Raw genomic sequence first — 10729 nt, forward strand, 5'->3', positions numbered from 1 at the left:
CATTCATGCTGACGGCACTGCACCGCGGTGATGGTGGTGGTGGGAGTTTATAGTGTACGGGGGTTACCAGTTCCACGGTAATAACCGCTCCCAGCCACGACGACCAGAACCGGATTGTTATTATTATTATTATTTACATGATCGTTGCCAAGACGCGCAACAGATAGACATTATAGATACTATTATAATATTGTATACAATTTACTCTATCAGACCGCAACTGCGCACCGTACGCTCGTCACCGTTTATTTGTAGACCGTAAGCTGTAATCAATTTTCGGCCGCCACGGCGTCACGCCGGCTGGAGGCCACGAATTTACTTCATTTCGACAATAATATTATCGTCAAACCTAGGCCTCGGGCTCGAAATATTTCCAATGTCTTACACAATAATAATATATTATGTATCATACGTTTGGTAAACGTCGTTGTTTTTCGTCGAAGTCCAGGCCGGCGAGCTACCTAGAAAATGGTCCGGTTACGAGTGAAATGTTTATTTTTTATGATAATGATTAATCAGTACAGACGTAAGTAGAAAATAAAATCGAATCGAATTATTAAACCGTACAGTGGACGAATAACTGTAATCAAACGTTAGAAATCGTTAAACTCGATAGGCCCATGGCTAAAGCCTATCCGACGCCATCGGAGCCGATGAGATATTTTCGAAACGCATAAAGTACCTACAGTATTATAGTAATATACAGTCTACAACTGTCTACACATGGGTATTACTCGAAGACGCCTTGTTATTATTTAAATAATCGAAACGACGAAACGCATTATATATATTGTAAACATACTATGATATGTTTATATTGGTATGTATAACATTACTTTATTATATAGGTACCGTTGTTTAAATATATTCAGTTATTGTTTAGGGGAATTATTATTTTCATATTTTATATAGTACCTATCGATAAAAACATATACGAAGAAAATAGTTGTTTTATGTTTATTCCGCGGGGGAAATGAATGCCGGAATTATTGTTTTTATATAATTTCGGTATTTTACCATCGGGTTACGTACAATAAAGTATAAACCGCCTTGATTCGAGCACTTTAACCGATATTTTCTTCATAGTCCGTGACGATCGTGGGTGACGTAGGTGCTTATATTATAATATTAAATACGACTATCCGACAATATGCGGTTATGTGTAAAAAAAATCCGTCAACAGTGAATTCAAAAAATATTCTGCTATAGGTTTGTAATGTTTGTATACATTTTGAATCTTAGGAATAATTTAATATTTGTTTACGAACTGTTTATTGACTCAGTGATAGTCGATACATTTAACTATTATATTATTATAACGAACATAATATATTACATTTGCGTGTTAAGAGGGTTCGTGTCCTGGAGATTAACCTCACCTCTCCGAATCTATATAAAAGGGTCACTACAATATAGCGATGGATTATTTACCAATTATTATTTTTCAACAACTGGCGTATTACTTTGGTAATACAATATTACATTAATATAATTTAAATTATTTATTCATATAGTACTTAAACACGTTTTAAAATAAATAAATTAACTAAATATTTAGCATACATCTACAGTGTCAATAATTGTGATAATCTTTCTATTCTTTCTTAACCCTTTCATAAACACATATCAAAGCAAAATATTTTTTTCAAACGCGAATCAATTATGTTAAAATACTCCTGATTTCACGCTGGCTTACACGCGTTTGCAAAGACTTGACGAAAAGTTAAAATGAGATTTTTATTTCCATTAATGCGTGCACAATGAATTTTAAAAGTTAAATTATTTTCAAAATCTTTTTACCCATTTAATATTTTTATAATTAAGTAAATAACACACAAAAATATCAAACGTTGGATATTATCAACGGTACAAATTTACATTATATTATAAGTTTTGTTATAATTTTATTTTACAATATTTTAACATTAAATTCATCAATTTTTATGTAAAAAATTTTGTTTTAATCTTACTTGATATAACACAGAAACACTGAAGAGACAAAAACATTAGAATCTCATTTAGAACATAATTAAAACGACTATACATATAACAGTTTCAACAGTTACGTACATTTTTCTCAGTAAATTATAAGAATAAATCTACGTCAATTAATGAAGATAATTATAAATCATATTTAAATGTTTTATTTTTTTAATTAGTTAGGTACTTAGGTAGTTAGGTATGATTCTTTTTGATTTTTTTCAAATAATCTAGAAATTATACGCAGATATATACTGAAAATATATCTAAATAAAGATCTTTATACAATATAATATACAATATACAATATTACATAAAATTGTTTTTTAAATGTCGATGATTAACAAAATATTTATTTTGATAAATATGTATACACTACAGTCAACTACAGTGATTAGTGGTTGCTTACGGCTGCTTTTGCTTTCAATGAATATACCATTAACTTTAACATTAAAAGAACAGTTAAAAATCATAACTTAATAAAATTTAACAGCTGATATTGTTATACTGATAGGTATAATAGGTACCATATACACGTCAACACTTTTAAATTTTTAAAGTGGAAACTTTCATTAATAAACCTCAGAAACTTATCAATCCTAGTATCTTATATTCTTGGAATTATAGTAAAATGTTAAAAGGCTAAATTATTTTAATGCTAGTCTGATTTTTCTTTATTATAGTTAATTTCATCCACATCACATGACGCGATATGCTATGTAATAGACGTTTACAGTGAATCGTCCACATTATTACGAAATCTTATTGGAAACAAAAACAAAAATTCATATATTAAACAGAAATTTTTTTAAATAGACACTTTTACATTTAGTTATTATTTGGATAAAATTCTCATAAATATTTCGTAAAACTGACGATTTCGTTAATCGAAAGATCGTTAAATTTTAATACGGATAAAATAAAAAAATTATGAATTAAAAAATTTCATTATAGCAATATAAGTATTACGACATTAATTTATCACAATTAAACTATAAAAATTAATATAATAAGAATAACACTCATAACTTAATAATTGAATTTAACTTTTCCAGTAAGTTATAACTTATAAATTTATAAGCATATAAGTATTAATTATACTATTTATACTATAATTGTTTCAGTATTAATTAATATACATTCATATTAATGATTAATCTACATTTATCGTTTTATTCATAATTTATAACAATTAAGACTTTACACTCTAGTACTATACTCTGAAAATAACCATTCTATCATACATGAAAATATTCTTTACTTTCACAATTAATTATTGAAAGATAAAATGTTAATAAAATGCTTATCATAACGATTATTATGAGACAATGTGGCATGTATAGCTTAATATATATAATACAAAATATTATGAACCAAAAGGTTTTTTATAAATAATTCAATCTCTAATACAATACTACCTACACGTATTTAGTTCGAAATTCAAAAGACCAAAAATTGTGATGAATCGTTTGTTTATAAAAAAACAATGAGAAGTACCTGTGCACTTTATTCTCATAAATATAAAGGACTAAATAAAATACAAATTACATTATGGTGTTTATAATTGTTGTTATCACCACACCCATATAATATAAAATACCCGTATGTCCATATTATATAGTATCTACACTTTATATACCGTATGTTAAAATAATTTTTTTTTTTATATAATTCACACAGAATCATACAAATTGCATTGTTTGCATTTAAAAATTACACACATAATAATAAATAGATTAAAATATTTTGTCATATAATGTATTATTCCCTTGCTTATACCTATACATAAATTACAACTAAAAATATTTTTTATCAAGTTCTTTATACTCCTATGAATATTTGTTGACACAAAATTATATATTTTTTTAAATTACCCAACATATACTAAGAAAAAAAATTTAAAAAAAAACAAATATTATGTTTTCTGTTTTTGTCTTGATTTTAACTATAATATCTTGCCTTCGTGAAAGCATCATATTATTATTTATATTATAATAAATAGTTATATTACACTCGACACAAAATTCAATAAGATATCCCACATTTATATACCCATTTCACATTTGATTTCAGACAAAAAATATTCGTTAGAAAATTAAAAAAATTATATTATCTTGGTTTTAGACGATTAATTTCAAAAATTAAACCTCAATAAACTTTTACTATTTTAAAAAATTATTAACTTTTGTATATTATTGTTTTATACTTATTAATATTACAATATAAAATAAATATTTAAAAATAATAATAAAACATAATAAATAATAAAAGTATAAATATCTGGTCGGTCAGGTATTAAAAAGATATTTGTCTTTTATTAACCGATATTTTTTAAAATGAAACATAATTTGAATATTTAAATATTATAATAACACTTCGATTCAGGAGACTTAAAATACAAATACGAGTAAAAAATAAAATGTGTAATGCGCATATCTTAATACTTATTGTAGGAATTAAGATGAACAAAAAAAGTAATTGTGTGTGATGCAATTTTTACTGTAAATACAAAACATATTCAAAACATAATGTGATACATAAACCGAATATTAGGTATGCACATCAATATCTAAGACACAACAATGATTTAAATTTAAATAAAATCGGAGAAATCGCTTTGGTGTATATTATATAATTTTGAAGTCTACTTCATCTAAATTGAATAGATCACTATACAGTATACATAATAGATAGGTTTAATTTGAATTCGATGATAAATTACTGAATACGAAAAGTAATTCTGAGAGGAGACGACGTGATATATCCAACATATTATGGTTAAACAATTTTCGTGACGTAACTTGTTGAAAATTCTCGATAATGGCTGGAAATATTGGAACATACAATCACTATGTGAATTAATGGCAATTTAAATTAGATTTATCGAATACAACATCACATATAGTTAAAAGTTAAATTATAATAAAATAAAAACAAATTATATTTTTTCAAGTGTATAAAAAAAATTCAAATGAATTATAGAATTTTAAAAAAGTGTATATTATGCGTTTGTAAATAAGACATTTTTATTTAGAATTTTTTGATGTACAAATATTTATGATAAAAGAACTTAAATTATAAATTCAAATTGAATAATAAAATAAAATAAAATATATTGATTATTAGATGGTATTTTACAAAAAAATCCTTAAAGAATATAATAAATATTTGGTAATGTTTTGCTGTTTTTACCGATTTTGTATTTATTTATTTACGAGTCTAAATTAAAAAAATACAAAACATTATAGTTATGAAAGCGTATTATTAAATAGTTTTTGGAAATGGATTACATTTTCTTCTTATACATACTTACATTATAATATTATAATTGCACGTAGGTATGTCAATGATTTTTACCTTGATAAAATAAATGTTTGTATACTTATATATATATAGAAACATTCCACAAGACTCGTTCTCTATTATCGGCTTTTATATTATATTATAAATTTAAACAAAGTCTATAATCAATCATCGACTCATTTTTGTTTTAAAAAATAACGTCATGTTCTTTATTGGTTTTATGATTAATGATAATGAGAAAAATAAAATAATAATTCACTCATGGAAGTTTAAAGTTTTGATTAAAGATCAAAATTCAAAATATTATTATATTGCATTTTTTAAAACAGTATTCGTTTGGTTTTACAGTCATTATGCTATTATACATTTATTTATAAATAATATAAACAAATGACCTTTTTTTCAAAATTGAATAAAAATGTTTGCAAATTATTACTAACGAGTTATTTAAAAATCCTTATATTATTTATATATAATAATATAATGGTTTTATTTAGCAAAATATTAACTTCAAAATAAAAATGTATACAAATAAATATGAAAAATACTTATTGAAAATAATAATTTATATCCTTCGAATAATAAGTAAACAAAAAAAATATCTAACAAGTTCCACAAATAATTAAATGATCAAGACGACAAGACCCATTGAGCTTGGTATAAAAAATAATAATATAAAATATACATACACTTGCCTAGCTACGTGTGTGTTTATACGGACACGTTTAATTATGTTACCGTCATGAAACGAAACTGTTAATTTTGACGTAATGCACACGACAGCGACGTGTCCAACAGGGTCTCTCCAGAGATAAGGCCCCTTAACGACAATCAGTTATTATTATATTGTGTTTAAGATTTCGAAACACGTTCGTCCCAACAGACATTTCCTCGTATCAGCAGCTGTTCCGCGCCTCACTACGTTAAACCCCATCTTAATTTGTCACCCTTTTCGTCGCACGACTTAGGAAAAGGAATACAGATAATACGATTACTACAATTATAGTATTATCATTCGGATTCAAAATTGAATACATTATAATGGACATAGGTTGTGTTATAAGTGAGATAACTTGATAATAGCAAGGTAACACTTATCTCAATAATAATTTCGAAATGCTGTGCAGTGTTTGCCCGGGAATGCTTACTGTTGTTGTGTGTGTATCCATTTATGTTCAATTGCATATACTACGTTTTAATAAAACATATTCTTATAAATTGTAGTATACCATCATACGGATCACTACTGCAGTAGTTCTTTCAAAATTCTGTGCAGACTTTTTAACACAAAACAAACATTTGTAAAATCTAAAAACTATCAGTAATTTTACTCACTTACGTAATAAATAAAAAAACGTATAATATCAAGTCACATAGTCTTAACTGGAATTATTACGAAAATAGTATATAATTATTAATTACGTTATTGCACTCATCATCATAAATCAATTAAATTGTTTAATTAAAGTTTTAGTTTAAACGCCTTGATATAATATATTATTGTGAAATTAATATAAATTATTATTTTAATTATAATAAATGAACGATTGTATAAGCATTTCACAAAAAAATATTATACACAGAGTGATACATTTAATTGTACTAGTCTCATACGCTTTTTAGACTAATATTCTAAATCATCTTTCGTGTTTAAAAAAAAGTTGTTTTATTTAGCTTAATGTAGTACATACTATTACTTTATAATATATATATATATATATAAAATTACATTTTTACAGCAATAATCTTTACTATTTTTATCACAATGATTTTTCAGGTTTATAGATTTTTCAATGGCAGCCTATAGTGCTCATAATATATTCATAATATGTACCTACAACCTAAGATACCTCGTATACATAAGTATGATATAGTTAATTTAAAATTATTTTTATAATTTCTTTGTCTGAATTTATTGTTTCGGAAACATGTTCAAACCGTTTGTATATAGTTATACTAAGAGCAAAAATGTCGCAATAGACAGTAGTATGAAACCATTAGAACCCACTTATAATCGACCCTATTAAAGGTGTAGTATAATCGCGTTATATTGAACATCTACAAGGCCTATATAAATTATACAACATCGCAAAATCACATAGGTACTATTATATTTTTATTTTAAAATTGATAATACAGACTAGGAACTATATTTAAAAAATAAAACGTAACAATGGGATATTATATTAAAGTTTTGAAATGTACGTAAATTTGTATGCTGTTAAAAGTTTCTGTAAACGAAAAACTTAGATTATTTTAACTTTCAAATACATTGCCATGAATGTTTCAAATTTATCACTCTGTAATAAATGTATAATGCATATTATTATTATCATATTAATAAGCCTGGTATAGGATTTTGCAATAGATCAGTAAGACATACTAGTTGATTTTTTTTCAATACATGATATAATATTATTGTATTAGCTAAATAAATTATTGTGATATTTAAAATTTAAAATATTAATTTTGATATGTATCACATTTCTTAAAAGAAGGTACAAATTTCAAATTTGTCTCCCAATATTTTATTACGATGAATTCTATAGATAGTTTCTATATCCAACAACTCTTTTGACTTTTATAGCTTATTTTTAAATTTCTTTATTATATTTTGAAGAAATTATAGGTTTTCCATCAGAGTCTAAGTGATTTTAGTAAGTGGTCTGTCACTTCCTTATATTACTATATTCTTACTAAAAAACTACATAATTTTTAAAAATGAATGAAAAAAAGCTTCGTTTCTAATAATAAAATTAAAATCTTCTGCCAACTACTTGAAAAAATACAAGACAGAGCTAGAGTTAGAGTAGGACGTCACCGCGGCTATAGCAAGTTTTATGGATTATATGCAACGTTCTAATAACTGTCACACATCAAACATTTATCGAGCTGAATGAAATCAATAAAGAAAAAATTTAACTATGCAAAATGTCGTAATTACTAAATCATGCGTTCCGGATAAATACTCAGTTTAGTTTTTAAGATCCCGAAATCAGCCGACTAAAAAGTACGTTTTGGTATTCTATATGGTGTTTAGTGTTCTTACTTATATTTTCCGGATTATTATAGCCTCTCGAAAAATGTATAATAATATATTAATACATCAAAAAATGATTTGAATATAAGTTTAGATTTTTTTTATAGTGAAGACAATCTTCTTAGTTCTCACGATAAAAATTGAATAAACAAATTAATAAAATAATAAAAGAAAACTTCCAATTACAATAACATGTTATTTGCAGTGAGCCAGTGAACGAACAATGATCAATTTAAACGCATTTGTATACATATAAAATAAGTAATAATAATATTATGTTGTACGTTGTCTGTTCCACCACAACTGTTATTAAATAATAACCTTAAGTTATATCCTTTGTTATATAAATATAATATTATATTATAACTCATGTTCGATATATTGTCATATTTTTATATGCCGTCATGAAATTAGTCACGCACAATATTTTAACAGCTATTAACATAATATTATATTATATTATTAGTATCAGTATAAGTATTGCCTGTTTATAATTTTATCATATGCCAATTAGTTTTGCAACGTAGGAAAAAACTTCACAAAACCTCACACAGAATCGGCCATTTCAAGTTTATAGTATATTTTTGTTCTGGCAATAATCGATTTTCGTAATGCTATAATGAAATATTTTGGTTACAACAATACCGGATAGAAAACAATTTTTTACAATATAATACAATTACAATACAATAGCTATCATAACTTATACTAATTTTAAGTTATAAATAAATAAAAAAAAATTACAGCATAATTATACCCAAATCGGCTGTAAATTTCGTTTAAAAAATAATAACGCAACTGTTATGTTTTATACGAAGGTCCTTAAATTAATTCATGTTAAAAAGTATATGACTCATAATTCAATTAATTAATTATTAGGATAGACACTTACTGTGTACTTACCTATTAACCTAGTGTCAATAATAATTTAAAATCATTTCATTTTTTTAATAATTATGGATTATATCATTTAAATACTTATAGTAATAAACTAATAACTAACAAATAATATATTGAAGTTATTTATAATAAATAATTATATAGAGTTGCAATGAACTGAGAATATTCCTTAAATTTTAAAGTACAATCAAAGACTATTTATCTAATTCCATGGGTAAATATAGTAAATATTTTGACATCGTGAACACCACAAAAGTATTACAAAATTGCATTAAAATTGTAATATACATGATTTTATATATTATCATATTATGTATATTAAATACATATTATTCATTGCCCATTTATATGCATAACAACTGTCGACTGGTTAGAAGTAGTGTGCTACTTTATTTTAGAACGATGCAAATAGCGTAGGCTTTATTTCGATAAACAACACTACAATAGTTTTCATCTTAAATAGTGTTATTTTACTACTTTTCATAAGCATTAAAAATTTTATCCAATAAAATATCACTATTTTGTCCTTAACTATAATAAATAAAATTCATTCTAAATGTTAAACAAATTTAAAGTGTAATTATCTATTGTCTGTCTCGTATTTAAAAAAAATTAATTACGATTTTGTAGACGCTAACAAATATAGTAACAGGTTGCACTTCAAATAGCCCTTTCTATAATGAAGGCCTGGGGTCTTAACTAAATAATATAGAGTGTATTATTGTGAAACATAATGACATATGGATTTGCATAAAACTAGTGATGATTGTAGTAGTTAATGAATCTTTTTGTGGTAAATTGTTTATTATTGGCTAAAATATTAAATTACTAGATAGATTATTTTAACCATCTAGACTTTAAAGTATTAAAATTTCTTAAAATCGCTGATAATAATTAGGTAACAAATAATCTAGTAAAATAAAGTAATAACAACATGTCTTTAGACAACTAAATAAGTTCATTAATAATGATAAATTACTATGTGTTTTACATTTTTTAATACAATTGTATTTATAAATAATATAAAATACAGTAAAATAATTAAACGATGTAAAGCAACTAGTTTTAAATATTACATGTGATATGCAACGCTTCTGATTGTTATTATTATTATAATTATATAATTATGTATAAAGAATATTTTAGTAATATTTTGGCGTAATACCGGCAACCGTTATTATGCGCATAACTATTTTTTAACTAAGTAAAATAATATGTAGTATACAGTGCCAAGTACACAACTAAAAAATACGCTTAATATCATACATATTTAGAAATATATTTACACTTGATTTATCGTAGATGTATTTTATAGTATTATACTTACACATAAGTATATCTAAATAGTAGGTATATCCTATTTGTCATAATACATGGGATAACGATTGAAATTTACAATATTACAAGTAAAAACAATATGCAATATGAAAGACCAATCATTAAAAACTAATTTAAAAAAAAAAAAAGGAGGTTTACTTATATGTTTTTTGTTATACAAATTACTAA

The sequence above is a fragment of the Rhopalosiphum maidis genome, chromosome 4 (assembly GCF_003676215.2).
Source record: "Rhopalosiphum maidis isolate BTI-1 chromosome 4, ASM367621v3, whole genome shotgun sequence".
Taxonomy (NCBI): domain Eukaryota; kingdom Metazoa; phylum Arthropoda; class Insecta; order Hemiptera; family Aphididae; genus Rhopalosiphum; species Rhopalosiphum maidis.